The sequence below is a fragment of the Lepidochelys kempii genome, chromosome 2, assembly GCF_965140285.1.
Source record: "Lepidochelys kempii isolate rLepKem1 chromosome 2, rLepKem1.hap1, whole genome shotgun sequence".
NCBI classification, from domain to species: Eukaryota; Metazoa; Chordata; order Testudines; family Cheloniidae; genus Lepidochelys; species Lepidochelys kempii.
The window spans coordinates 191,075,571-191,098,355 of NC_136381.1; the positions used below are offsets into that span (position 1 = coordinate 191,075,571).

General features: G+C 41.5%; 1 protein-coding gene across 10 annotated transcripts in view; it reads right to left on the reverse strand.

Annotated features, from left to right (window-relative positions):
- TMEM108 (transmembrane protein 108) overlaps positions 1-22,785 on the reverse strand; it is a 389,399-nt gene that overhangs the window by 203,279 nt on the left and 163,335 nt on the right. Inside the window, exon 1 of one of the 10 annotated variants that reach the window (XM_073333201.2) lies at positions 11,655-11,872. The exons of the other annotated variants lie outside the window; for them this stretch is intronic. The gene's annotated coding sequence lies outside the window, so the exon portion shown is untranslated. Of the gene's footprint in view, positions 1-11,654; positions 11,873-22,785 lie in introns of those variants that run through there. 10 annotated transcript variants of the gene reach the window in all.

Consider the following 22,785-nt stretch of genomic DNA (forward strand, 5'->3'; position numbering starts at 1 on the left):
ACTTACTCACTGGAAGAAAACAAATTTATATGGGCAGGAAGGTCATCAATATAAGTCCTAGGTGTCATAAAACACTGTTACAATAGAACTCTGACAGCAAGGTTGAGATTGTGGCTCACCTAACCTCAACAACTAAGTATGACATTTGCTGTGTGTTTTATGTCACTATCAGTGGTAGGGTCATATTTTGTGTGTGTGCGCGCATGTTTAGTTAGTATAAAAGCGTTTGAGTTCTACTGAATTATTTAAATCTTGCCCTTGACTCATTCATAGCTGCACTTAGGTGTAAAATATACAACTGGGTTATGATTGACCCTTACAAAATAACACAGCTTCTTTGAAGTTTGACAGGAAATGCATGAACAAATAGGCGCCATTTGCTATTGGATGTTATTAACTTATGATGCAGTGGCCTTCTTTTCTGCAGTGTAGTTATGGGAAGACAAATAATCAAGCATGATTAGTTGTGCTTGAGAATGACAGAGTAATGATTCCAGGTTGAGGATTAGTATCTTCAGTTCAGCTGCATGCTTCACATAAATTAATCCATTATGTGTCTCTGGACACGCAGCATATGTCCAACAAATCACAACTCATATTCATATGGACATTGAATATACAGTTCCAGCTGTTCCTGCTATGACATTGAAACTATCAAGGGCATGCCAAATGATGCAGCCTTGAGAATGCTAAGAGATGGACTGGCACTCAGGGGGTTAATAGGAATCTTTGGGAATGTTCGCTTCCTGCTAATCAGAGTGTATAGCTTTCATTGGTATAATCAACATGGAAAAATGCAACAAACAGATCCAAAGGGTTAAGTTATACAAGTTTTGTAATACCATGAAAATTTGTCAGTTAAATCCGCTCAATAGAATGGAGTTACTGTGTGAAATCACATTAGTCTAATTTACCCTAGAAAAGTTTGGCAAACTTACCTCTTTTTGGAATCTTTATTTGTTCTGTGCTTCCATGGCAGCACAAAGCATGAGGAATGTGGCCCAGAATGGACCCTCATTATCGGGGCAGACAGTTTCCTTAATGAACTGTGAATAACTGCCTTGGAGAGAGATTATCGTCTACACTGAAAAAAATAATCAAAGGCAGTGAGTTTCAGAGTCCAGGCCAACTGACTCAGGCTTGTGAGGCCCAGGCTATGGGGCTAAAATTAGCAGTGTAGACATTCTGCTTGGGCTGGATCCCAGGTTCCGAGACCCTCCCGCAACTTACTGGGCTCTGAGACTCGCTGCTGTGAGGGGTTGGGTTTTTTGTTTTTGTTGTGTAGATGTAACCTTTGTTTCCAGCAATGGATCTCTCCAAAGCCAGCTCTATGTCACCCCCATTTCCCAGCCTTCTCACGTAAGATTCTTGTCACTTGTGGCAGGGGCCATATCAGCTTTCTGTACGCCTTGGATCAGGGAGGCATCAAGATTATTTAAAGCTACTTTCCTCAACCTTCTCCCCAAACAGTTCTTGAACTGATCACAGCATGACTGGTGCTGAGGATGGAGTCATGAATTCATAGTCTGGGCAAACTTCCGCACTCATACTTGTCAATGAAAAGGAAGCTTCACATGACCCCTTCTTAAATGTTTTGAAAGCTCCTTTATCAGTAAAGAACCATTTACTATGAATATCACAAGCCGTCAGGTTTATGTAATGCTGGATCAAAACTAAACACTCAATCCTTTTCCTTTCATACTTTGATCTGAAACACTGAGCCCTGGTAAAAATATATTCTCAAAGCTGATTTCTATGGGAAAACAATGACTCATTTTTCAACTTCATTATTAAAAAAAGAAGTTTGAAAGAACACGGATATCTATGGGAAAAAGGTGCATAGCAATCCATACTCAGGTAAGCATCTTTATCTCAACCATTCTGACTGGTAGGGAGTATGCAAATTTAAAATTCTTCTAGTAAAATATATTGGACTTACTGACCACTGCATTACTCTGGTATTACACTGATATAATTTTACTGATTTCAGTGGGGTTGCACAAGCATAAGACTGGTGTAACATACTAGCACACTGAGCCTATTATCCTGATTTGCTAATTGCTTCCTGGGAAGTTGCATTTAGATCTTAGCTGATTATCTGCTTAAAACTATCAAGCACCAATTATAAGACACAGTAACTTTAACATCACAGCTGCTTGGGTTCAGACAGAAGTAACTTCAGATTATGTTTTTGGTTAATAAATTGCAGTAAGGAGGCAGCAGACTGAACTAAATGCCTGTCTCTGTGACTACATAAAAGTTATTCTGATGCACGAGTGACTAAATAATTTTTAATTAGTTAGAAATAAATGGCATAGGTTTGTTTACAGAACGACAGCAAACACTAAAGAATTAGGAGCAAATCAATTTGTGACTTTAAGTGAGTACAGTTCCTAGTGAAATTAATAGGAATTGCATCCATTAAGTATTAACCCTGTATAGCTACTTCTTATGGGATAAAACTCCAAGAATCCTATTTTCTGTTCCTAGAGAGGTCTGCAAAACTGAGCAATTCTAGTTCACAAAGGGCTTTGCAATGTGTTTCTATTCATTTTGTACTCAATGAGTTTTGATTTGAGTCCCCAAGGTTCAAATGACTCCACAAAACTCAAACCAAAACTGTTTCTCTTGTCTATGAGAAATGAAGGGGCAATTAAGCAAACCAAAGCCAAAACTATATAAGCAGTATCACCAAGATCAACATGCCCAACTATGCATCCATATGATATTATTGTCACCTTATCTTTCCTTTCCTCATCTTTTATCCATTTGGGAGCCACAGTCCATCATATCAAGTTTACTTTGCAAGTTCTTCAGGGCAAGGTCTGGTGTCTTTACTGTTTTTTGTATTGTTGTTTTTTGAGGCTCTTACCACGTTTTTAGGAACTCACAGTTAATCAATTGGTAGATCTGGTTAAAATGTTTCAAATTTTGAAAGTAATGAAATTGCAAATTTTGAGATTAAAAAAGTTGGAAAACATTTTCATGAACCCCCCTCTTTTTTTTTTAAACAGCTTTAACAATAAACAACAAAACAAACAACGATGGCTGAGGTTTGTTTGCATTGAGCCAAATTCATGCAAACAAAAAAGCAGCCAAATTTTGCTGTCTTTTGGATTGAGTCCTCCTCCTTCCATCCCCACTATTTCAACGTAAAATCACAAATCCCTCCCTAGAACTTGTGGGGGAGAGGTACTTCCCTCAAAATCCACCACTGTCTGCCTAGAAGTTCACAAATCCAGGCCAAGTTTCAGGTTTACTACCAAACCTGAAGTCACGAACAGTCCTGTTTCTTTATGAAATGTCAGGCTGCTCTGCTCTTGCCCTTTTGCAGAAGCTTCAGAAGTACCTACATGTTTTTTGTTGATCGTGGGCTACATCCCCAGCCGGTGTAAACTGGTGTAGCTCCACCGGCTTCACTGAAGCTGATATACCCGAGGACCTGACCCATTATATCTCACTGATTATTAGGCAATAGTATTGATAATTCAAACAGTGATCAGGAATGAACAGCAAATATTTTGCAGCTATGGACTTGGATCCTTTTCTTGTGCTCCCCTGGGTCCGTGTTCTCCCATTGCACAATACAAACAATTCTCATTGAGGCCAGTGGGAGTTACTTGTACCCTATGTGAGAGATTCAGACACTTGACTATTGCGATCTTACCTATCTCAACTTGCCTGGACCACTCTGATGCTTGTCAACTAAAAGAGAAGCTTCACATGATCCCGTCTGAAAGTTTTGAAAGCGCCTTTATCAGCAAAGAACCATTTACAGTTAATATCACAAGCCATCATGTTTACATAATGTTGGATCAAAACTAAATACTCATCATCAGTTCTTTTCCCTTCACATTGTGATCTGAACTACTAAGCTCAGGGTTGCTGGCCCCTTTAAGGAGAGTGTAGGCCCAGGCTACCAGTGAGGAGCTAAATTTATAAGGAGATTGAGTCCTTCAAGGCAGTTAATTGAATAATGAGCACATGAGCTTAATAAGAAGCTATCATAGCTCAGTTAGAGGGTGGCATTCACAGAGAAAAACTCTCAAAGGGAGAAGAGCTCCCACAGACCAAGGAGGAGAGCTGTGGAAGCCCCGGCTCAAGGGGAGAGACTTTATTTCAAGGTTATTTGGCTTTAATAAGCTATAACTGCAGCATGGAAATTTTGTCTTACGCTTTTGGACTGTGTGTAGTTCTTAAGGAGCCCTGAGAGAGGGCAAACTGAGTCAGGGAGTGCCTGCAGCACCACACTAGGTCAGGAGTGGACCCTACATGGGAGGCCCACCCTGTGACACCCAGGTAAAAATATAAACACATAAGGTTATATTTATTAAAAAAATCCCAAGACACTCCACTGCACACACTTTGCTCACACGGGGAGAGGGCGAGAGAACAACCAACATGTGTTCAGATACCGCAGTATAAGAACCTATGTACAATAGAACAGATATTCTTTCTGATCAACTTTAAGCCCTGGGCTGACAAGCTCGTCTTTCTTCTCTCTGTGTTCCCCTTTACTACTGAGGCTGCCAACTTTCCCTGGAAATCTAGGCCACTATCTTTCAGCTTGTGTGTGCTTGGCATGCTGTACCACTGTCTTCTACGGTGCCTGCCTGTGACAAGGTGCTCCACTCACTGCTAGGATGGCACCTCCTCCTGGAAGTTCTGGGGATTAGCTTTGCAAGGGCACCGCCCCTTCCCACAGTTGCTGCCTCTTCATGACTCAGCCCTCCAGCCAGGTCACTACGTGTGGTTTCCCCTTCTGGGGGGCAGAGGGGAAGTCTCTTCCAACAAACAGGCTCAGGCAGTCTTCCTATTCTAGGTCACAGTTCAGGGACCCTCTAGCCAGCAATCAAGTTTATTCCCTTCTAGACCTGACTGCCTTTCCCCAAGCCCTCTCCTACCCCTGGCACTCCCCCCATAGGATTTGCCAGCCTCCTAACTCCCCCTCCCATGGGGTAACTATGGGGTCCCTGTAACCTCCAAACACTTCTCCCTGGGAGCAACTGCAACTTTTCCCAGCTGCCAATTTCCTGCCTTTATAGCCCCAGCCCAGCTTTTCCTCCTCAGCTGGGCTTCATCTTTCAGTCAGGGGATTGCTTAGCCACCCGATTCCTCTCCGCTGTGGCCTGTTGCGTTAATTAGCTCCCTGCTCAGTCTGCATTAACTCTTTCAGCAGGGCAAGTGTGGGGTAAACACCGCATCACACTGCCCCAACTGTCCAGTTGTTTCCTGTCCTGGGTCTCTAATTCTTCATGATAATTATTTAACCCTTACACGGTGTGGCTCTCCGTCCCTCTGTAGTGCACAGTCCATATAGCAGTCACAGCCTTTGACTAACAAATGTGGGTCTTCTAGCTCAGGCACTGACAATCCTGCTTTTAGATCCACAGGTTCGATCTGCACTACTGACAACACATCCTGGCATGCCAAATCATAAAAAGTGGCCTGTACGGGGATTTCAGCAGAGTGAAACCCCTAAAGTTCAGGATGAGCTTCCCCAGCCAGGGAAGTGTGTGACCCCACACTTATGCAGTGTGGTTCTCTGTCCCGGCTGCCAACAACCTGTCCAGGGGCATTACGTTACACATAAATAAAAATAATTGTATCTCAATAGCACCTAGAGACTGCAATCGAGTACCCCATTGCACTAGATGGCTGTACACAGTGGTGAAAGAGACTTTCCACAGAGGAGTAGAGCTGTGCTCCCCCTTTACCTGCCCCCAACCCATTAGCTCTTATTTGTACCCTTAATTGTATGAACAGGTAATAAAAAGACAGTCCCTGCTCCAAGGAATTTGCAAAACAGGTTTGGAAGCAAGATACCCCAAGTGGATGAAACAGACAAACGGGGCTGGAAAATGAGTTGAGTAAAATGAACTCCTTGAACTGACTGTTCCACTGTTGATTTTTGGTTGGTCTTCAAGTTGCTCCAGACCTTTCTATTGGGTTCTGAAGCGTCTTCCCCTTTCAAGTAACTTGCTGCCAGCATTGTTACCGTAGTTAAAGAAACATTGCTCCCTCATACCTTCATGTCTTCTCAGCTCACCATCTATACCATCTGTTACCTCTTGCATGCCTCACCACTGAAACACAGCAATAGATAGCTCTCCGCATCACACAGCAAATATGCATTAAAGGAACTATTCCCTTCATGCTTTCCCTCACCAGCTGAACACTATAATCACAACGGCCATGTTGAAATTGAAGGAGGTGAATAAACTGGAAGACAAGGGATGGGGATGGAAACAGAAGAAGACAGTGAAAAGGAAAATAAAAAGCAAAATGATGAGGAAGGGGTGATGGGCAGCATAATATTAGGGGGGTTGTTATATGGCGTGGTTTCCAAGACAGTATTAACATTCATCGTTGTGATTTGCAAAGAGTTCAAACTGGACTGATGAGCAGGAGATGGAAGGGGAAGTGGATGTACAGAAAAAAGCTGTTATGGGGACCATCTAGGAGGCAGCACTTGGTCTCCCAAGTTCTTCAGGGTGTTGATCTAGATCATTCGCTCATGTACATTTGCATCACTCACTGACTTACACGAGCTGAGGAGCTGGTGCAGAGGTTCTAGAGTGGGAATAAAACGTTTATGAAGCCTAAATTCAAAAGATGGGGGATTTAAGAAAGCAAGTAGCAAAAAAATATGCAATAGGCTGCACAAAGCACTTTGCTTCCTGCCAAGTCCAAGAAGTAACTGCCCACTGAAAGATTAAATAGACTTTGTAGAGTTAATACACTTCAAAGGTTTCCAGTGTGTTTCTTCCAGTGCTTCTACAAGGGTAAGATTTTATGTTCCATCCCAGCAACTGCACCACGTTGCATTCATATCACATCTTCAATTCAATGATCTCAACACATTTTGCAAATAACCATCATAACACAATTGTTAACCAGGGTAATATTTATATCCATTTAACTGATGGCCACATGGGAAGTGTAAAGAGGGTAGCTAACTTGCCCCAGGTCACACAGGTAGTCAGTTGAACAGAACTCAGTAATCCTGGCTTACAACCCTCTGCCCTAACCAACACTCAAGTGCAGTGATGGAAGATTCCAACTTCTCCTCCCTTCCCCCACATTCTTTATTCACTGACTAAAGTGCTTGTGTTACCACAATTGTTTAATGAAGGGCTGGGAAGTCACATTAACGGGTCTATTTCTGTTTCCTGTTTCTCAATCACAAGTTTTTAAAAAGTTTTCTTTTTCTATAGGAGAAAAGATACGGAATAGGGCAATCGCTCTGGTTGCAGCAGGGAAAGGAAGAATAAAGCATGGTGGATAGATGTGCTGTTCAAACAGAATAAAGCATGGATTTAACAGACTGCAGTAATCGCTTGTGCTAGCTGGTTTATGTGCTGATGTGAATTTGTGCAGCTGTAATTTATAGTTCATTAATATGTTTTGCTTGGTTAAATGAAGGGAGAGAGAACAGAAACATCTGAGTCAGAGCTGTAGCTTCTTCATAACAATTATACATGGAAAATTATTTCTGGAAGAGATTACAATTGTAGTTTGGGGAAAATAAAGTAAACAGAATACAGAGTAATCTAGATAAATCTTAAACAATTGAAGGTTTAGTAAAAGACTTAAGGTTAATGGACTGTGGGAAAGAGGAGTGGGGGAGAGAGAAAGAAGTTTTACCTGCATTAAGAGAGCTTTGTATGACTAGATTGGATTGTCATTTTAGCTCTGTAGATTAAGAGTTATATACAGGGAAGGACTGGCATTTCAGATCATTGCTCAGTTAAACCCTCTCTCTGGATTACAGGGAGTTTAATAATTATATTTTGGAACACTGCCACTTCCCTAATAGGAAAAGGGGAAAAGGAAAAACTGCACCCATGCCCCTTTTTTCCTGGCTGAGATTCTACTCACCCCAGTTTTTATTCTCCATGGGAGATTGGAACTAGCAGTGTGTAGTTCTAAAATGCAGCCTACAAGGAGAATGGGAGGTGCTCCACTGCACTAAAAGCCCCAGAAAGAATTCTTGATGACTCAAGGCAGGACGCCTCTTATGGGGTGACTGCTGGAGTGATAGCTCTGCCATTCTTAAAAAGACTACAGCATATACTTCCCCCTCAATACGCTCAGCTCTGCTGGTCAGTACAGGAAGGTGTGTGTTGCCTTGCTCTCTTTAGGAAACTAATATGACTACCTGAGCCAGCTGGGAGCAATGTCTCTGCTCCCATTTTTAACTGCACCTGCCGTTGTGCCTTTGCTTCCTCTTGCATATGGTAGGTCATAATCTAGTCATAGTAGTTTATGACCAGCACCATTATTATGCAAGATATGAGGATTAATTTCTTTATCACTGCAACAGGTTATTCTGCAGCACTGACAAACTTCTTACTGCAACAAAGGGCGGTCCATTTAATGAAAATCTCTTCAGCTAAGAATTTGAATTCTATCTATATATATATATGAAATTATAGATGCTGTGCCTCTTGAGTAATTTAAAAGTGGACTGGACAAAGCAACAGGACGTATACCATAGGGAACAATCCTGCATTGGCATGGTGATGCATTAAGACATCTGTGGCCTTCTCCATCTCTGATTTCTACATAAGAACAGAATAATTTGAATATACTGTATAGAAAGATCTAGAGAAAACAAGAGCTCACTAAGATGGACGATGGTATCAGAGGTTCATCCATAATGAGTTGTAAGATCATTTCATTCTTTACCAGACCTTTTTGGAGCTTTGCTATTAACAAACAACTTTGGAATAAGATTTATTAAGTGTGTGTGCATGCACATGCATGGCTGTCTGTGTCCTTTCAGAATGCTGTCCAGGTATGTCTGAGTGTGAATAGGTGAGGAGAAAGGCTACGGTGGGAGGAAGAGCAGCTGAGGCAGACTCTTCCTTTATTTATATCTGATGTCACTAAATGGATCATTATAGATTTTACAATCCAAGAAATAAAGCAGATCATAATGTAAAAGAAAAAAAAATAATATCAAAAGGCTTTGGAAAATACTCTACAGAGAAGCTGGATGTTAGGAGAGATTTTTGTATTCATAACAGGAAAAAGATGCTAAAATGATAAGGCGGATGCAATGGCATGAAAAATAACTGCAGATTCTGAGCTTGGGCAAAGCAAAACAATGTAGTGAGCAGCACTGCATTAGTTAACAACAAAGGAGAATGTAGAAACAGAAGAATAATTCAGATTGAAGGAGTTGAAGAAAGGAAGATTGTGAATTAAAACTAAGAATTTCAATAGCACAGGGCTAGAATCTGCCACATGTACTCATGCTGAATAGTACTTTATTCAGTGTGTAGTCCCCGATTTCAAGTACTGAGGAAGGGTGGCAGAATCTGGCCCACAGTTATTCATTAGTTCCCTAGTTAACAGGAAGAAAACAGCTTTTTCTAGACGAACAGATTCCATGGCAGATCTCAGATTGGGACTGTATCCTAAGCAGTTCCATAATCGTGGTTAACACTTTTGTTTAGCTGACCACAAATATTATGTACAAAAAAGGATTGTTTCCTTAGGGGATCACATCAAGGGCAGTAGCTGGGCCATATAGTGTAATTATATTATTTTTTTCCTGGTATCAAATCATGCTTTTCTTATACATCTGATTAGTTTAATTTAAGTCAATTACAAGAATAAACCAAGCAGGATTTACTGCCTGACCCAATGCCCCATAAAGTCAATGGAAAGACCACCACTGATTTCAGGAGGCATTGGATAGTGTTCTTTCAACAACAAAAAAGTATGATTTTATCAGTTTTCTGCAGGTGAGGGAAAATCTAGCTGTGAATTCTTAAATGCATTATTACATTGCTGCTACATTGTGTTAGCTTTGGACCAGGTTATCCCCTCCTGTGGAAAAGCCAGCAGAGCCAGGAGAAAATCTCTATGAGGATCCCCTAGTGGAGATACCACCACGTCATTCTATGAGAGGACAAGGTTCAAAATAAAGAAGCTGCTGTGGGAGCCATTCCCAAACCTGGTGGATCTCCAGGAATCCTCAGGAGATCACAGACATCTATGCAGAGGTGCTGTATCCCTGCACCAACTCTATGGGCTTGCAAAAAGAAAAGGAGTACTTGTGGCACCTTAGAGAGTCTCTAAGGTGCCACAAGTACTCCTTTTCTTTTTGCGAATACAGACTAACACGGCTGTTACTCTGAAACCTGTCTCTATGGGCTTGGTTGGTTTTGTTGTTTGTACTTCTGATGGCCAATTATGTCATCATTTTTGGTGGTAGTGATGTCATAGGAAGGCAGTAGATATTCATCCATTTGTCCAACAAGACAAGAAAAGCTGGTAGCCCTCCCATGGGAAGTGAAAAGGCATCAAAGATATGCTGATCTTTCATTGACTGGTTTGCTCACCACACTGCATTGTTAACAGCAAGATCCAAAGGATTCCCTCCCACCTGTGAAGCTAGTTACAGTACTAGAGAAGAGAGTGCAGTCCCAGAATGAGATGTGATGGATTGCTTTTGACTTTTATCCAATTTACAAGATTATTGGGCTGTAGGCTAAAGACAGTCACAGCACTGGTGGTATCAAATCGGCTTGAGCAGTCCTTTGGTGCTCACATTTCTCATATTTTGTTATATTTATAACACAGGACTTGGAGTCTGCATTAGGGCTGACAGAATAGTCCCCATTACTTCAAACGCTAAATTGGGACTTTGTCAGGTTCGATTAGGATGGAGCAAGCTAGTTTCTACCATCTCTATAAATAACAGATAGATGGAAAACAGAGTGCAGAGGGCAGAATGAAAAATTTTGTTTCCGTGTTTTGTTGAAGTTTTCCAAACACCTCTAATAAATAACACGACTGCCACATTGGTAATGGAGTTCCATATACACAAAAAATGCTTGAGTGTTGCCAATTTTAATGCACTATCAGTTCCCTAGCATGAAGCAAGCAGCCAGTAAATTCAAGTTACAGTTCAATACAGTAAATCTAAATCTTAAGAGGCAGCTGTGGAGACTTATTATTCAAATTACATTTTATTTCAAAATTGATTTTGGAGCAAGGAATTGCCTCCCTGAAGCAAAAGGGGGAAAAAAATCACTAGTCTCCCATTTGGAGTCAAGGTGACACACAGAAAAGCCTCTGCAGAGAGGGAGCAGCTCTGCTGGTTACAACACAGTACTGGGAGCCAAGACTCCTGAAGTCTATTTCTGGCTGTGCCACTGACATGCTCTAAGACAGGGGTCGGCAACCTTTCAGAAGTGGTGTGCCGAGTCTTCATTTATTCACTTCAATTTAAGGTTTCACGTGACAATAATACATTTTAACGTTTTTTAGAAGGTCTCTCGCTATAAGTCTATATATTATATAACTAAACTATTGTCATATGTAAACAAGGTTTTCAAAATGTTTAAGAAGCTTCATTTAAAATTAAATTAAAGTGCTGATCTTATGCTGCCGGCCCGCTCAGCCCGCTGCCGGCCTGGGGTTCCGTTCACCTAGGCTGGCAGCGGGCTGAGCGGGGCCTGCGGCCGGGACCCCGGCTGGCAAGGGGCCGGCAGCCAGAACTCCAGACCGGCAGCGGGCTGAGCAGGGCCGGCTGCCGGGACCCCAGACCAGCAGTGGGCTGAGCGGCTCAGCCCCCTGCCGCTCAGCCTGCTGCCAGCCTGGGGTCCCAGCCCTGTCCACATAGAGTAGGTACCTACCTTCTCCCTGGTTCTAGCCATTCTCTTCCTCTCTTTGCACTGAGATGAGGATGGGAGTGCGCTGAGTACAGGGCTGGGGGTGAAGGAGCAGGCTGGGGGTTGGGGTGCAGGGTCTGGCCAGGAGCTAGAATGAGGGAGGGGGCTCAGGGTTGGGGCAGGAGGTTTGGGTGTGGAGCGCTTACCTGGGCAGCTCCCATTTGGTGCGAGGGGTGCAGGTGTGTGTGTGTGTGTGCGCGCGCGCATGTGCGGCAGGGGGCCAGGGGTGGGTGAGTAGGGTGCAGGAGTCAGGGCTGGGGGGGCGTTGGAGTCGGGGTGGGGTTGTGGTGGGTTGCAGGGGTCAGGGTATGGGGCTTGGGGTGTGTGTGGGTGTGCAGGGCTTAGGGCAGAGGGCTGGGGGTGTGGGCTTGGGTCCCCCTGAGCAGCTCACGGCAGGGGGCTGGAGAGGATATGCCGATTCCACCCTCTTCCCCAAGATCCCTGGAGCAGACAGCACGAGTGTGCTGCGGCTCCGCTTTTCCCTCTCCCCCTCCGTAGCAAGAGCCGCCAGCTGATCGACCGCAGGAAGGGAGGGAGAAGCTTGCCTGTCCTGCAAGGAGAGAGTGGGGGGCGGAGAAGAGCGGGTAGGGCTGGCAGGATTTTTAATGGCACGCTGCTGTCTGCCGGGGACAGACAGCAGCGTGCCATTAAAAATTGGCTCTCATGCCGTCTTTGGCACGCGTGCCATAGGTTGCTGACCCCTACTCTAAAACCTTGGGCAGGACATTTGAACATCTGTTAAGGCCAGACTCTGCCATCCTTGTTCATGCTGAGTAGCATCTTAAGTTCCAAACAGCCACATTCATTTCAGTGGAGCTACTCAAGGAGTAAGGTACCACCCATTTTAAGTCGGGGGTGGCAGAATCTGCTTCTAAGGGATATTAGGAGGTTTCATTAATCCATGTAAAACACTAAGAACCTAGAACTACAGGTGCTGTGTAAGTGCAAAATATTAAATCATACCTGCAAGGCATTAACTATTGCTGGTACTTTGCGGAATAATAGCAAATTAGCCCCTAGATGCCAAAGATCTGGAGCACATGGCAGAAATGACTAATGCATTTTACATCAGAAAGGGAACAGCCTCATGCATGACAATGAAGGTGATACATTACAATGGGAAGTTAAACTGAGGATGAAAACACTGAAAAAAGCAATGAATAGGTTTCATAGCTACCATTCCTGCAATACTTCAGTGAGTTATACTCTATACATAAATATTTTTTAATTAGAGTCTGTTAAACCCCCAATTGGTAGTTATCCATGTCAGATTTCGGGATACTATATTAAAGAATGATTACAAACTTATGCTACTTGCAAGAGAGTGTGAAAATTATCTTCGTTCCCCCTTCTAATGCCTTCCCTAGCTCTCTCCTGAGCGAGACACCAGAGCCTTACCATTCTGGGCTCTAACGGCTGCGCTATCAGATTTAATCCATGACCATATGTGCACAATAATGAATTGCCAATTTACAAAATTGCCTGTTCTTTAAAACATGAATAAGTGCCATTAGTGGTAGCCAAATATCAAAATATAATTCTAGGGAGTCCTGCTGGTTATTTGGTACACTGTAGCCCACTGTATTTGAAACTAAACAAGTTATTTGGCAAATATCCAATTATTTTCTTTCTAAACTTTGATAAAAACACTCATTACTTCTGAATTCGAATGCTTTGCACCTCTGTGCTGTAGCACCACCTGAAAATGTCGAAGCACTTCACAAGCACACCCGAGTTGTGAGATAGGGAATTATTATATTGACGGAGGGGGACGGCCCCAGAACCCAGGCTCCAGATGGAGCCTGGGTGTTTACACTGCAGTTTTACAGACCTGCAGCCTGAGCTCCACGTGTCCAAATCAGCTGATACGGGCCAGGTATGGGTGCTTAATTGTAGTGTAGACATACCCTTAGTGACTTGTCCTAGACCAAACAGGAAACCTTTGGCAGCACCAGGAACAGAACCCAGCCTTCCCAGCTACTCCAATCCAATGTTTTAACCATTAAACCACTGTCATTCATAGTAAAGAACGTCTGACTTTTATAAATGAACCTTTGCTACAGTACAGAGATTTCCCTTGGGAAAATATCTTTATAAATTTCTCTAAATTGCCATCAGTCCCTTTGCAACAACCCATGATTTGGGCCAGACTCTGCCCCTTAGACTGAGTTCCACTTTGGGGACAGTGCAGGGGTGCCTCCTGCAGTTCCTGGGGAATACAGCTGCTGTGCTATCCCGTAGGACAGAGTCGCAGATGCTCCCCTCCATGTTGGTCAAAGCAGAAAGATGCTGAGGCCGTGTCCTCACTCGTTGGGGTGGTTTGCACCCAAGGGGGTGGCAGTGGGGACCATGTTTGATCTAGACCCATTACTCAAGGGAGGAGGGAGGGGACATAATAACAGAAAATGTGGAAATGGCAGAAGTGCTAAATTATTTTTTTCAGTTTTTACCAAAAGGATTAGTAGCAATTGGACGTCTAACAGTGGATGCCCAGTGAAAATGAGTTAGGATCAGAGGCTAAAATAGGGAAAGAACAAGTTAAAAATTACTTAGACAAGTTAGATGTCTTCAGATCACCACGGCCTGATGAAATACATCAAGGAGCTGACTGAGGAGATATGAGCCATTAGCAACTATCTTTGAAAAGTGATGGAAGATGGGATTGATTCCAGAGGACTGGAAAAGGGTAAATAAATATAGTGCCAATTTAGAAAATGAGAAATAAGGACAACCTGGGGAATTACAGACCATTCACCTTGACTTCAGTAACCAGAAAGATAATGCAGGAAATAATTAAGCAATCAATTTGCAAACACCTGGGAAGTTATAAGGTGATAAATCCATGCTGACCATTACTGGGCAAGAATAAATGGTGTTAAACCATTTTTTTTTTTTGGACAGGATAACAAAGTTTGTGGATGGGGAAAGTGGTAGATGTGGTATATCTTGACTTTACTAAGGCTTTTGATACTGTCTCGCATGACCGTCTCAAACAATATAGGGAAAAACAGCTAGATGGAGCTACTATAAGGTGGGTGCATAACTGGTTGGAAAACCGTTCCTAGAGAGTACTTTTCAGTGGTTCACAGTCAAGCTGGAAGGGCACACTGAGTGGGGTCCTGCAGGGATCAGTTCTGGGTCCGGTTCTTTTCAATATCTTCATCAATGGTTTAGATAATGGCATAGAGAGTACACTTATAAAGTTTGCAGATGATACCAAGCTGGAAGATGTTGCAAGTGCTTTGGAGGATAGGATTAAAATTTAAAATGATCTGGACAAATTGGAGAAATGGTCTGAAGTTAATAGGATGAAATTCAGTAAGGACAAATGTAAAGTACTCCATTTAGGAAGGAACAATCAGTTGCACACATACAAAATGGGAAATGACTGCCTAGGAAGGAGTACTGCAGAGAGGGATCTGGGGGCCATAATGGATCACAAGCTAAATGAGTCAGTGTAACACTGTTGCAAAAAAAAGCAAACATCACTGTGGGATGTATTAGCAGGAGCGCTGTAAACAAGACATGAGAAGTAATTCTTCTGCTCTACTCTGTGTTGATCAGGCATCAACTGGAGTATTGTGTCCAGTTCTGGGCACCACATTTCAAGAAAGATGTGGATAAAATGGAGAGTCCAGAGAAGGGCAACAAACATGATTCAAGGTCCAGAAAACATGACCTATGAGGAAAGACTGAAAAAACTGGGTTTGTTGAGTCTGGAAAAGAGAAGACTGAGAGGGGACATGATAACAGTTTTCAAGTACGTAAAAGGAGGAGGAAGAAAAATTGTTGTTTTTAACTTCTGAGGATAGGTCAAGAAGCAATGGGTTTAAATTGCAGCAAGGGTAGGAAAAACTTCCTAACTGTCAGGGTGGTTAAGCACTGGAATAAATTGCCCAGGGAGGTTGTGGAATCTGCACCACTGGAGATTTTTAAGAGCAGATTAGACAAACACCTGTCAGGGATGGTCTAGATAATACTTTGTCCTTGCCATGAGTGCAGGGGGACTGGACTAGATGATCTCTCAAGGTCCCTTCCAGTGCTATGATTATATGTTCCTGTACTTGTGAAAAAACCCCATCTGAAAATGTGGCCAGCTCTTCTGTGGTAGGGAAGGGGAGGTGAAGGCTCTTTATGCCTTCCTGTGTGCGTAAGCCAGCCACCATCTAGCTCTTTATAAAACATTATAGAAATATTTTGTTTCCCCCATGACTGCTTTAGGCAGGAAGAAAAACAGAGGGGGCACTTTATAACAGCTGCTGGCTATAAACCAAAACCAGTGCTTTATGTTCCCCTTCTAACAGCCTGAAACTGAATCCTCTGTTTTTGCAAGAAAGACATCATGAGCCAAACAATCACAAATATGAAGAGAACATGAGCAAGTGAAAATCACTAAGGCTGTGGACAACCCAGTGACCTTGTGGTAGCGCTCTTCACTGCCATGTGTGTAGCACTGCTATATGTGAATGGGGGCGGGAGCACTTTCGTTTACTCTCTGTTCCTGGTCTCTTGTTTTCAAGGCTACAGTATTTTAAATGGAGTTGTGCACTTATCCAGAAGTAAATTTGGCCCTATGAGTTGTCAGCCTCTTGCAGGAAGAGAGTGACTTGAATTATTCAATAGTTTCATCTCCATCTGCTGAATTAGTAGGCTGTGAAAGGAGTCCCCTTTACTTCTACAAGTGTGGAAGTGAGGTGTTTTGGATGATGGGCCTTAAAAGGAATGGAGTTAAATTGGGGAGAAAATTGAAGCTCCTCAGGGCTTCAAAAGATTCCTAGGAGAAAAAAAAATAGCCATTAAGGTTACTGTCGCATTGGGATGTCACCCATATGAGTATGTGTGAAGAGCGTGAATAATTCACTGTAATATCATCATATATGATTACATAGCTAAATGTGCAAGAAAATGGAGAGCAATACCACAGACTCCTTTAGAATAGGAATTAAGCACAACAGAAGAGAGAAGCTGATAGAAATTGCTTATAGTCAAAAGGTAAGAGAGATCATCTGTATTCCTTTGATCTATAAGTAGATAAGAAAAAAAAGCTAACTTGCGGAGTGCAAAATTGTCTTGTCTTTCTTGTAACAGAGAGGCAGTGGATTTCCAGTTCTTTACAGAGCACAACCAGTTCAAGAGATGAAGTGATCACAGGACAGGCAGATGTAAGATACAGCTTAACACAAAGCTGGATAAAGCCATGCTGATCACCAGTAAGCAGACAGCTAAAATTAACCTAGAAAAATGCAATAAGAGGACGGAAGAATTTTGTCAGCCTGAAAAAGTAGATGTCAAGCTCTGGCGAGGAGAACATGACAGCAAGACAAGAATGACAAATGTGTCTCATGGGGGAATATGGTGAAAATCTAAAGATGAGATATCACTGAGGAAAGGAAAATCCTAGTGAATTGAGAAATATGTTATTTTCTGTTTCTAAACAAAGATTTGAGAAGGAAGGAACAGTTCAGAGACTTTAGACGGCTCATGCTGAACACCACCTACCCCTTTCCATGATCAACAAAACAATCCAAAACCAAAACTCTCCTCTGGAAATTGAGATGCAAAGAAAAAAAGAAGACTCAGCAACAAAATGCAGAGCAGCTGAACCACCTGAAATATATACACTACACCTGACCTACAAAATTTGATTAAGCTCAGTAGCTGAGACCCAGAAATGGAATAGAAAGGATGCTACTCTACTCAGGGCATTCAAAAGAAGGGCAGAGCCAGATCTGAACATCACTCAAAACAAATACAATATGACATCTTAGAATAGCCTGTACATTATAAGAACCAAGCAGAAGAAATCAAGAATTAGGGCCTTGTTATAACCAAAAGAGGACATCAGCCGTGGAGTTAAGACATTAAATGTGTACATCATTGAGAGCTCACTACAATGTGTAATCAAATTCAGCAGTGCATTATATAGTTCACTGGACTGCAACCACATAATACCAATATTTACCACTTTTTATCTCCACAGTGTTTTCATAAATATATGCATACAATCCCCCACATCCATTTCCACCCCTTTCCCCTATCAAAAAGGCAAATGAGTGTTCTCTATTTTACTAATGGGGAAACTGAGGCTGACAAATTGTCTCAGGCCACAAAGTCAATGACGGATCTGGGATGAGAAGACAGAAGTTCCTAACTCCTAATTTCATGCTCAGACCACACTTCTCTGTCACTCATTCTGGAGTGGGACTGCTAGTTAACTGAACTGGGGTCACTGTATTTCAGCCACACTACAAGGCAAAATGAATCACATGAAAGGATATTCCTCTAGTCCAACCCACAGAAGAAGATCTAGGACCAGCACAAAATATTAGCAATAGAATTCTGAGATAATCAAGGAAACAGATCAGAAATTTGCCACTCCTAAGAGAAGCATGATGAGGGAGATGGTGGAATGTATGGGATAAGGAACAAAAGCAATGGAAATATGAACAAACTCAAATAAGGGACATAGAGAAAATCATTAAATGAATCTGTCAATAGGTAAACACATCACTAGAAGGAAACTAGAAGGAAATGGATGCACCCCAAGAATCTCAGCAGAGACATAATATGGGAAAGTCCAGAAATGGAAAGACTATCCCCTTAATGAAACAGATTAGTATAATACTCGTGTTTGCATGCATGGGGGGGCGAGGGGGAGAATTCAGGCAAGGAAGATTGGGTAGAGCTTTAGCGGAAGCATTTAGTCAGAAAAGGACAGAGAAAAAGAGAAGTTTCCTCTGATAGCAGAGGAAGGAGTTGAGCTGGAATCAAGTATTACCATGAAAAAGGCAATCACACTGTTCAATATGATGGTCAAAACCACTAGCCACGAAGCGCATGTTTATTATTAATGTACAACATATGGTGAAACATTCCATCAAAATAAACTCTCACACAGATCTAAGGAGGCTTTTGAACATTTGTTTTTGTATTCTCCGTAATTTTGTATTATAAATGCAACATGAATTTTAGGCTTGTCTATATGACATCGCAGTCCAGATTACAGGAATGCGAATCGTAGAGTTCTCTAATGTGTTTGCTGTAACTGCCCCATGTAGATGCTGGCGCAAACTAAAAGGTACCTAGTTCACATTAATGTAGTCCCGTTTCAAATAAGCAAACTTTTGGTTTGCTCCAGTGAGATCTACAGCGGACAGTTAGACCACAACACACTAAACCTTTCTGTAATTCATATCCCCATATTGCACCACTCTTTAGACAAGCCCTTTTTTCCCCACTCTTATGACTGACCTGAAGTGCAAGTGGGACAGACTGACTCTCTATATAGCCAGAATTGTTTATAGATTGAATTCAGAACAGAAGTACGGTTCTAGTCCTCACGGTTGTGAAGAAAAACTTGCAAATATGACCCAAGTGTGACATAGGAGCTAAGAAAGCAGAAGGCAATAAAAAGAATCCAACATCTTTTTCCTCTCATGTTTTTGTGGGGCTTGGCGCAAGATTTTTTTAATATCTGTAGATGGAAATACTATGTTGTTTTTTTCTGATAAATTTGTATTTAATTTATTCTATTCCCTTTTCTTTATATGCATTTGAAGGGATGCTGGGAGCTTAAACTTGGCCCCTAAACAAAACTGCATTAAAACAAGCTTTTATAAAACCTAAGGCCAATCAAAATCTGTCTCCACTTTTCTTTAAAATAAGCAAACACTTTTACTCAGCGTTCAACGACTTCACTGTAGCACTAAAACCCACAAAGTGAGACTAAGTAAACTAAAGTGCATCAGATGATGCTGATTTTCATTGTCCAAACTGAGCATAACATGCTTCTGTGATTAACCAAAGATAACATTTTAAATATTATACCTCTTGTATTTCTCTCAGCTTGGACAATGAAAATCAACGACACTTGTTGCACTTTAGTTTATAGTTAGTCTCCCTTTGGGGGTTTTTAGCAGTGCACTGTTTGGTTTTTCAGCACTGAATGAAAGTGTTTACTTGTTTTTCTTAAAATGGGGAAATATTTTGATTGGCCTTAGGTTTTATAAAAGCTCGTTTTTACACAATTTATATTTGCAGCCAAATCTAAGCTGTCAGCATCCTTTTCAGTGTGTATAAAAGAAAGGGGAAAAGAATATTAACAGAATAAAAACAAATAGTTAAGAAAGCAGAAATAGTGACAAATGTGATGGTTTTTTAAAATTCATTTTTAGCAATCTAAGATGTAATTAGTAAATACAGTTGCTTACAACATATGATTTTTACACTGATAGAATCCCTTTAAGAGGCTCTTCATCTATAGGGAAAGGAATAGGACATGGTCATTCTGTTTCAGCTACAGCTCACCTGTGTGGACAGATTAGCAGAGTTGAAAAATTCACTCTGACCTTTCCTTTGCAATGAGATGAACTTTCTCTGAAACTAGCAATCACTGCTGAACTACTACCCTATCCCACTTGCAGCACATCTATTTCCATTTCCTCCTCCCAAATGGCAACTACTTGGAACAAAATGTGACCATCCTATTTGATTTATATGAGATCCAGAAATTCATGGATGAAACTTGAATGGATTGATCCTTAATCTAATTGAATCGAACTATTGTATGCCTAGTACATTCTGCGGTAGATCAACTCATTACCATAATGGTATTAATTCAATATTCAAGACTGGTACTATCATTCTTATTCTGATACAAACTAAGGTCTGAATACACTATTTTCTGAATTCATATAGGAATATGTTTTAAAATAGTATTGTTATTACAGAAGCACATTAGACACGGTCATACAGAGTACTTGCAAAAAAGAGAATTTCTTCCTTAAAACAAATAAAAATAAAAAAGAACCCCTACTGACTAATGCCATCTTTAAAGTTAATGTTCATATACGTTTTAGCAATTAAGGAATTCTCGCTCCATATGGGAAGTTCCTTCCTAATTCCTGTTAGTGCTTAGCTTATAGCTTAAAATATGAGGGTTTAAATCCTCAGATGAAATAAAAAATGATCTTGTCTAATATAACTGTGGATGTTCTCAGCTACAGTATTGTTCTGGACTTTTAAGTTCCTACATAAAGAAAACCAGGTTCTTAATGGGATAACTCCATAATGTTAAGGACAACTGCAAAGTACTCCATTTAGGAAGGAACGATCAGTTGCACACATACAAAATGGGAAATGACCGCCTAGGAAGGAGTACTGCAGAAAGAAATCTGGGGGTCATAGTGGATCACAAGCTAAATATAAGTCAATAGTGTAATATTGTTGCAAAATAACAAAAATCATTCTGGGATGTGTTAGTCAGAGTGCTGCAAGTAAGGCACAAGAAGTAATTCTTCCACTCTACTCCGTGCTGATTAGGCCTCAACTGTGTCCAGTTCTGGGTGCTACTTTCAGGCAGAGGTGGACAAATTGGAGAAAGTCCAGAGAAGAGCAACAAAAATGATTAAAGGTCTAGAAAATATGACCTATGAGGGAAGATTGAAAAAAATGGCTTTGTTGAGTCTGGAAAAAGAGAAGACTGAGAGGGGACATGATAACAGTTTTCAAGTACATAAAAGGTTATTACAAAGAGGAAGGAGAAAAATTGTTCTCCTTAGCCTCTGAGGATAGGACAAGAAGCAATGGTTTTAAATTGCAGCAAGGGAAATTTATGTTGGACATTAGGAAAAACTTCCTGTCAGGATTGTTAAATACTGGAATAAATTGCCTAGGGAGTCCCCATCATTGCAGATTTTTAAGAGCAAGTTAGACAAATACCTGTCAGGGATGGTCTAGATAATACTTAGTCCTACCATGAGTGCAGGGGACTGGAGTAGAGGACCTCTCGAGGTCCCTATGATTTTATGATAAACAGAGGAAAGATGGTCAAATTGTTAGGGTATTAGCCTTGTACTCTGGAGACTGGGGTTCAGATTTCTGCTCTGCTACAGACTTCTTACATGACCTTGTGCAAGTCTTAGTACCCATCTGTGAAACACAGATAACACTATTTCCCCACCTCACAAGAGGGAGTTGTGAACTTATCCTCTTGATTATGACTCATTAAAGACTGTGAGGTGCTCAGAAACTGTGGTAGTGAGAGCCATATAAGTACCAAAGATAAAAGCTAGGAAACCTACCTACCTATTTCTGCAGTGTACTTGGAAGGAACATGGAGGGGACAGGCTCTACAGTATGCACCAGGCATCTCATTCCTCCATAACTCTTTTGGATGAATCCCTTCGGTAATTCTATCCCTCATATGAGGCTTCGTCGTGTCAGTAGGCCTCCTCTGCTTGTGTGGTGGATCCATCCAGCACGTTTGAATGCATTTAACTATACCTATGAGACTTTTCTCAAACACTGTATTAATGGGTTCCATGTTTGCTCAAATGTATATTGTTAAATAGATGGAATACCAATACAGTGGTTGCCATGAAAAACTCAGGGCCAGATCCTCAGCAGGTGTAAATTACTGGAGCTCTTCTGACTTCAGCATTTACAGTTACTATAGAATGGTGTCTAAAGCACTACTGTATTTCATTATTCCTAGGACAGAAAAGATCTGCAGCATCTCAGATACTATTTGCGTAGATGTTGTCTTTCTACATGGCAACAACCAACTGTGCAGTACTCTTCCGGAGAAAATCCCGATTCCTCTTTGAGACCCACACTAAAAGCAAAGCTAGTTGTAACAAAGCAATTCCAAGTAACGGCAACCCACAGGTCCTTTACATCAGAAATCTCAACCACAACAGGGTTCTTTTTAATTGTGAAGACTCTGCTCTCTATCTGCACCACTTTTTGTTTGTTCCGTTTTGAACATAATACATTGTGACCAACATGTCTAATACCAGTCGTAATTAAATGGTAAGTGCTAACATTCCATATTGTCCGTTGACTTTGTTGTTACTTCTGTACCATAATACCTGCTTTGGGAGGGTTAGCTTCTGAAGCTATTTCATGATTTGCCTCATGAAGAATTAATGACTCTTCTTCTAACATGTTCTTGTGTAGCAGTGGGGAAAACTTGTATTGCTAGTTGCCATCTCATCTTTTGGCTTCAAGCAGCTCTAGGAAACATACTGCAAAACCTCCTCACTGGGGATAAGGGAGCAAAAGGGCTAAAAGACAGTTTGGCTACTTCAGATTA